This window comes from Sorex araneus, chromosome 2, assembly GCF_027595985.1.
Source record: "Sorex araneus isolate mSorAra2 chromosome 2, mSorAra2.pri, whole genome shotgun sequence".
NCBI classification, from domain to species: domain Eukaryota; kingdom Metazoa; phylum Chordata; class Mammalia; order Eulipotyphla; family Soricidae; genus Sorex; species Sorex araneus.
Genome location: NC_073303.1, coordinates 312,808,327 through 312,816,038, shown reverse-complemented (window position 1 = coordinate 312,816,038; position 7,712 = coordinate 312,808,327). Strand labels below are relative to the sequence as shown.

At 38.8% G+C, this 7,712-nt stretch overlaps 1 non-coding gene across 1 annotated transcript; it reads left to right on the top strand.

The window, feature by feature from the left end:
• Window positions 1–3,493: 3,493 nt before the first annotated feature.
• LOC129402846 (U6 spliceosomal RNA) lies at window positions 3,494–3,597 on the top strand. The gene has a single exon (XR_008628884.1). It is a non-coding gene; the product is annotated as a U6 spliceosomal RNA (small nuclear RNA).
• The last annotated feature ends 4,115 nt before the right edge of the window (window positions 3,598–7,712 follow it).

Here is a 7,712-nt window from a genome sequence, read left to right as displayed (position 1 = left end):
CTACCTAGCTTTCAACTGTAGAAACCAAAATCACAAGTCTTCACTAAATTATGCTTTACTATCCAAGTAAAATTCCTTTGTATGCATGCTGTTTTAAAAAATTAAGTCTTAATCGGGTGCCACAAAACATGAAAACCTCAAGGAAATGGATATATTTCTAGATTCCTGTAGCCTCCCAAAGCTGAGCCAAGAAGACTTGGAATACCTGAACAGACCTATAACCATCAAGGAAATTGAAACGGTAATAAAAAGTCTCCCCAAGCACTAAAGTCATGACCCAGATGCATTCACTAGAGAATTCTTCCAAATCTTTAAATAGCACTTACTCCCAATCCTCTTTAAGCTTTTCCAGGAAATTGAAGTATCAGAAACACTTCCAAACAGTTTCTATGAAGCAAATATCACCCTGATACCAGATGCAAACAGAGATACCACAAAGAAAGAGAATTACAGGTAGATATCCCTGATGAATACAGACGCAAAGATCCTCAACAAAATTTTAGCAAATAAAATCCAATGACTCATCAAAAAGATCATACACCATGTCTAAGTAGGAGTCATCCCAGGAATGCAAGGATGGTTTAACATTTGCAAGTCAATCAACATAATTTATCATATCAATAAAAAATAATACAAACAATTTGATCGTATAAATAGATGAAGAGAAAGCAGTTAACAAGATCCAGCACCCGTTTATGATGAAAACTCTCAGCAAATGGATATCAAAGAAACTTTTCTTAATATAGTCAAAGCCATCTACCACAAGCCCATGGCAAGTATCATTCTCGATGGGTAAATCTAAAAGCCTTCCCTCTAAGATTGGACACAAAACAATGTTGCCCACTTTCACCCCTCCTATTCAATAAAATACCAGAAGACCTGGCCATAGCAGTTAGACAAGAAAAAGATATCAAGGGCATACAGATAGGAAAGGAAGAGGTCGAGCTATCACTATTTGCAGACGGTATGATACTATACTTGGAAAACCCTAAAGACTCTACAGAAAAGCTCCTAGAAACAGTAAGTCAATATAGTAAAGTGGGAGGCTACAAAATCAACACCCAAAAGTCCATGGCTTTCTTATGTACAAATAATGAAAGAGAAGAAAGATACATTAATTAAAAAGCCCGTTCACAATAGTACCTCAAAACATCAAGTACTTTGGAATCAGCTTAACCAAAGAGGTGAAGGACCTATACAAGGAAAATTACAAAACACTACTTCAAGAAATAAAAGAGGACACAAGGAAATGAAGATACACTCTCTGCTCATGGATAGGGAAAATTAATATTATCAAAGTAGCAATACTTCCCAAAGCATTATACAAATTTAATGCAGTCCCTATCGGATACCCATGACAGTTTTCAAAGAAAGAGACAAAACACTCCTAAATTTCATATGGAACAATAAACCCCCATGAATAACTAAAGCAAGCCTTGGGAAAAAGAAGATGGGTGACATCAACTTCCCTAACTTCAAACTCTACTACAAAGCAGTAGAAATTAAAACAGCATGGTAGTGGGCTAGAAACAGACCTACACACTAATGGAACAGAGTTGAACATCATGTCACAGACCCCCAAATATATGGCCACTTAATCTTTGACAAAGAAGCAGAAAATGTGAAGTGGATCACTGGAAAACCTTTTCAACAAGTGGTGTTGGGAAAACTGGATAGCTAACTGCAAAAAATGAACTCTGATCTCTGTTTAATGCCAAACACAAAAGTCAGATCAAAGTGGATTAAAGACCTCAATATCAGACATGAATCTAAAAGGTATATAGAGGAAAATTTAGGCAGAACTCTCCATGACATTGAAGCTAAAAGCATTTTTAAGGATGAAACAGCACTGACTATGCAAGTGGAAGCAAACATAAACAAATGGGACTACATCAAACTAAGAAGCTTCTGCACTTCAAAAGAAATAGTGACCCAAAATGCAGAAAGAGACCACATAATGGCAAAGAATACTTACCCAATACCCATCTGATAAGGGATTAATATCCAGGCTATGCAAGACAGTAGTAGAATTGTATAAGGAAAAAACCTCCAACCCCATAAAAAAATGGGGAGAATAAGTGAACAGAAGTTCCATCAAAAAAGAAATACAAATGGCCAAAAGGCACATGAAAAAATGCTCCACATCGCTAGTCATCAAAGAGATGCAATAAAAACAACAATGAGATATCATCTCACACCACAGAGACTGACACACATTGAAAAGAACAAAAGCAACTGGTGCTGGCGTGGGTGTGGGGGAAAAGGGACGCTCTTTCACTGTTGGTGAGGATGCCGACTGGTCCAACCTTTCTGGAAAACAATATGGACAGTCCTTCAAAAACTAGAAATTGAGCTTCCAAATGACCCCTCAATTATATTCCTGGGGAATATATCACAAGGATGTAAAAAGCACGGTAGAAATGACATCATTTATATACACTTCTGGGAATATATCACGAGGATGTAAGAAGCACGGTAGAAATGACATCTGTACCTATATTTCACTGCAGCACTGTTCACAATAGCCAAACTCTGGAAACAACCCAAATGCCCTAAAACAGATGACTGGTTAAAAAAACTTTGGTGCATCTACACAATGGAATACTATACAGCTGTTAGGAGAGATTAAGTCATGAAATTTGCTTATAAATGGATAGACACGGAGAGTATCATGCTAAGTGGAATGAGTCAAAAAGAGAGGGACAGACATAGAGGGACTGCACTCATTTGTGGAGTATAGAATAACATCACATGAGGCTGACACCAAAGGGCAGTAGATATAAGGGCCAGGAGGATTGCCCCATAGCTGGAAGACTGCTTCATGAGTGGAGGAGAGAAAGCAGGTGGAATAGGGAAGGGATCACTAAGAAAATGATGGCTGGAGCAATCAGTCGGGATGGGAGATGTGTCCTGAAAGTAGATAATGGACCAAACATGATGACCTCTCAGTGTCTGCGTTGCAAGCCCTAATGCCCAAAAGTAGAGAGAGAATATGGGGAATATTGTCTGCCATGGAGGCAGGGGGACGGTGGGAAAGGGGTGTATACCAGGGACGTTGGTGGTGGGGAATGTGCACTGGTGGAGGGATGCGTGTTTGATCATTGTGTGATTGTAACCCAAACATGAAAGCTTGTAACTATCTCATGGTGATTCAACAAAATTTTTAAAAAATAAAAATAAAATTAATTAATTAATTAATTAATCACTATCATTGTCATCCTATTGCTCAAGCAGGCACCAGTAACGTCTCCATTGGGAGACTTGTTGTTACTGTTTTTGGCATATCAAATACACCATGGTTAGCTTGCCAGGCTTTGCTGTGCGGGCGGGGTATTCTCAGTAGCTTGCCGGGCTCTCCGAGAGGGACAGAAGAATCAATCCTGGGTCAGCTGCATGCAAGGCAAACGCCCTATCTGCTGTGCTATTGCTCCAGCCCATATAGCAGCAATGTAGCACTGTCATAAAAATATGGAATGCTTCACAAATTTGCATGATCCTTTCGGCAGCTTATATACTAAAATTGGAACAGTACAGAGAAGATTAGCATTGCCCCTGCGCAAGGATGACATGCAAATAAGTAAATAAGTAAGTAAGTAAGTAAGTAAATAAATAAATAAATAAATAAATAAAATTCCTGAAGCATGCAAAATAAAAAAAAAATGCTCTTAATCAGGGATCGGGCTCAAGCAGTAGAAATATGCTTTGTATGTCGGAGGTCATGAGTCTATCCTAGGCATTACAGAACCCCTAAGCATCACAGTGTGCAACCGTGATGTCCTTCAATCTACAGCACATATGGGATAATCGTAACAAAAAATTAAATCTCAAACCTGATTCCCTAAAATAATGAGAAATAAAGTTTTCCGCAAATCTATGTAAAGTAGATACTACAAGTTGGAATCTTAATATGCACACTTCCAGCACATGCCCAGAGACTTCCCATAGAACATTAAATGGTCACCATTGACTTCCTCACCTTTATTGGTTTATTTTAGTTTATTAATTTTTAGTTGTTGTTTTTTCATGGGGGCCACACTTGGCTATACTCATTTCTCCAGGCAGTGATCAGGAAACCATATGAGATGCCAATACTCAAATCTGGTTTTTCTGCTTGCAAGATAAGCACCTCTCCTGCTGGTCTATGTCTGCAGACTCTTTGCACAGAAATTCTTTTATTTATTATTTTGAATTGGCAAGCTACGAAGAGTATGCTGCCCACATGGCAGAGCCTGGAAAGCTACCTATGGCATATTCAATATGCCAAAAACAGAAACAACAAGTCTCACAATGGAGATGTTACTGGTGCCCGCTCGAGCATATCGATGAACGATGAGAGGACAGTGCTACAGTGCTACCATAAATGCATATTTGTATAAATAGGTTTATTCTGTAATATATTACACTTTTGTTCACTGAAAACTTTAATTTTGTGTAATGGACCAGGATGTTATTAAGAACTGCTTCTGTGAGGCCAGTTTCCAAACTGTGGGGCAGACCTCCTGGTCCTTATCTCTACTATATTTGGGTGTTAGTCTCCTACTCTGTTACTTTATATTCCACAGATGGTGTGATTTGGGGGAAAAGGCAGCTGAGATAGAGAAAGGAACACCAAGTAGAGGATGTTGGGAGGACCCATTTGCGTTGAAAGATACGTGCTGAAAGTAGTCTATAGACCGAACATGATGGCCACTCAATTCCTTTATTGCAAACCACAACACCCCAAAGGAGAGAGAACAAAAGGAAATTCCCCGCCACAAAGGAAGGGTGTGGTGGTGGAAGATGGGGTGGGGGTGGTGGGAACATTGGTGGGGGAGAATGGGCACTGGTGGACGGATGGGTAAATGATCACTGTATGTGTGATTTCTTCCTCTTGTACATATCCCTTGATAAATAGAAAATGACCTTTGCTGTCCCTTTGAATCTTTTTCAACCTGAAATCTATGTTGTCGGAAACTAGTATGGCCACCCCAGCTTTTTTGAGGGAGTTGTTTGCCTGCAGGATTGTTTTCCATCCTTTGACTTTGAGTCTGTATTTGCTCTGACTGTTCAGGTGTGTTTCTTGCAGGCAGCAGAATGTTGGGTTTAGTTTCCGGATCCATTTTGCCACTCTGTGTCTCTAAATTGGTGCATTCAGGTCATTGTCATTGAGAGAGATTATTGTCATGGGGTTTTGTGTCATCTTTCTTTGGAATTTGTTGTTCTTGTGGGATTCTTCCTTGTCTTACAGTAGCCCCTTTCGTCCTTCTCTTAAGTTTGATTTTCAGTCTATGAAGTTCCTGAGCTGTTGTTTATCTGAGAAATAGTGTATGGTTCCTTCGAGTTTGAGTGCAAGTTTAGCTGGATAAAGAATTCTTGGTGATGCGTTCAACTCCCTGAGTTTTCTCACTATGTCCCACCATTGTCTTCGGACTTGGAGGGTTTCCTCTGCTAGATCTGCTGTTAAAGTAAAGGGTGCTCCTTTGTATGTGATTTCCTTCTTTGACCTTGCTGCTTTCAGTATTGTGTCGCTATCCACAGCATACTTCATTCTGACTATGATGTGAAGATAGAAGCTAATCACATACAGACACAGAGAACCAAAGCAAACACCTGGAAATTAAACAACTCGGTGTTGAACAATCAGTAAAGTCAGGAAGGAAATCAAGGAAGAAATCAAGAGATACCTCAAAACAAACGAGAATGAAGACAGGAGCTACTAAAACCTATAGGACTCAGCTAAAGCCCTGTTAAGGGAAAAATTTGTAGCTCTGCAACCATTCCTTAGGAAAGAAGAAAGGGCCTACACAGATAGCTTGACTTTACAACTCAAGATCTTGGAAAAGGACCAGAAAAAGGAACCTAAACCTGACCAAACGAAAGAAATAATAAAAATTAGAGCAGAAATAAACAACATGGAAACCTAGAAAACAATCTGAAAGGTCAATGAAACCAAGAGCTGGTTCTTTGAGAAAATAAACAAGTTTGATAAACCACTAACAAGACTCACAAAGAAAGAGAGAGAGAGAACCCTAATAAACTGAATCAGAAATGAAAAGGGGGACATCACAACAGAAACCAAGGAGATTCAAAAGATCATCAGAGACTACTTTGAAAGTTTGTATGCCACGAAACAAGAGAACCTAAAAGAAATGGATGAATTCCTTGATTCCTATAATCTTCCAAGACTGAACCAAGAAGACCTGGAATACCTGAATAGACCGATTAATATCAAGGAAATCAAAACTGTAATCAAAAGTCTCCCCAAAAACAAAAGCCCAGGTCCAGACGGATTCACTGGCGAATTCTTCCAAACATTTAAAGAGGACCTGTTGCGAGTTTTCCTCAAGCATTTCCAGGAAATTGAAAAAACAGGAACCCTGCCGAACAGTTTCTATGAGGCACATATCTCCCTAATACCAAAAGCAAACAAAGACACCATACAAAAAAGAAAACTATAGACCAATATCCCTGATAATAATTGATGCAAAGATCCTCAACAAAAGATTAACAAATAGAATCCAACAACTCATCAAAAAGATCATACACTATGACCAAGTGGGATTCATCCCGGGGATGCAAGGATGGTTTAACATTGGGAAATCAATCAAAATAATCCATCATATCAACACAAGTAAAGATAAAAAACATATCATATCAATCGATGCAAAGAAAGAATTTGACAAGGTCCAACATCCATTCATGATGAAAATTCTCACCAAAATGGTTTTGGAAGAATGTTCCTCAAGATAGTCAAAGTTATCTACCACAAAACTATGGCAAGTATTACCCTCAATGGGGAAATGCTAAGGGCATTTCCTCTAAGATCAGGGACAAGACAAGGATGCCCACTCTTACCACTTCTATTCAATATAGTACTGGAAGTACTTGCAATAGCTGTTAGGCAAGAAAAAGATATTTAGGGCATCCAGGTAGGAAAAGAAGAAATCAAACTCTCACTATTCGCAGACGATATAATACTATATCTAGAGAAGCCTAAAACCTCTACTAAGAAACTCTTAGAAACAATAGACTTGTACAGAAAAGTCAGAGGCTATAAAATCAATACCCAAAAATCCATGGCCTTCCTATTTGCAAAAAATGGGACAGAGGAAAAGGACATGAAAAAAGCAATCCCATTCACAATCGTGCCCCAGAAAATCAAGTACCTTGGGATCAGTAAAGGACCTCTACAAAGGAAACTATAAAATGCTGCTCCATGAAATAAAAAAAGAACATGAGCAAATGGAAACATATCCCCTGCTTATGGATAGGGAGAATAAACATTGTCAAAATGGCAATACTCCCCAAAGCATTATACAGGTTCAATGCAATCCCTATAAAAAATACCCATGAAATTCTTCAAAGAAATGGATCAAGCAATCCTGAAATTCATATAGAACAACAAACGTCCACGAATAGCTAAAACAATTCTTGGGAAAAAGATGATGGGAGGCATCACCCTTTCCAACCTTAAACTTTACTACAAAGTGGTAAAAATTAAAACAGCATGGTACTGGAACAAAGGCAGAGCTGAAGAACAATGGAACAGGCTGGAATATCCCTACACACAACCTCAAATGAATGACCATCTAATCTTTGATAAGGGAGCAAGAGATGTGAAGTGGAGAAAGGAAAGCCTCTTTAACAAATGGTGCTGGCATAACTGAACAACCACATGCAAAAGAATGGGCTTAGACCTCGGCTGACACCATGCACAAAAATAAGATCAAAAT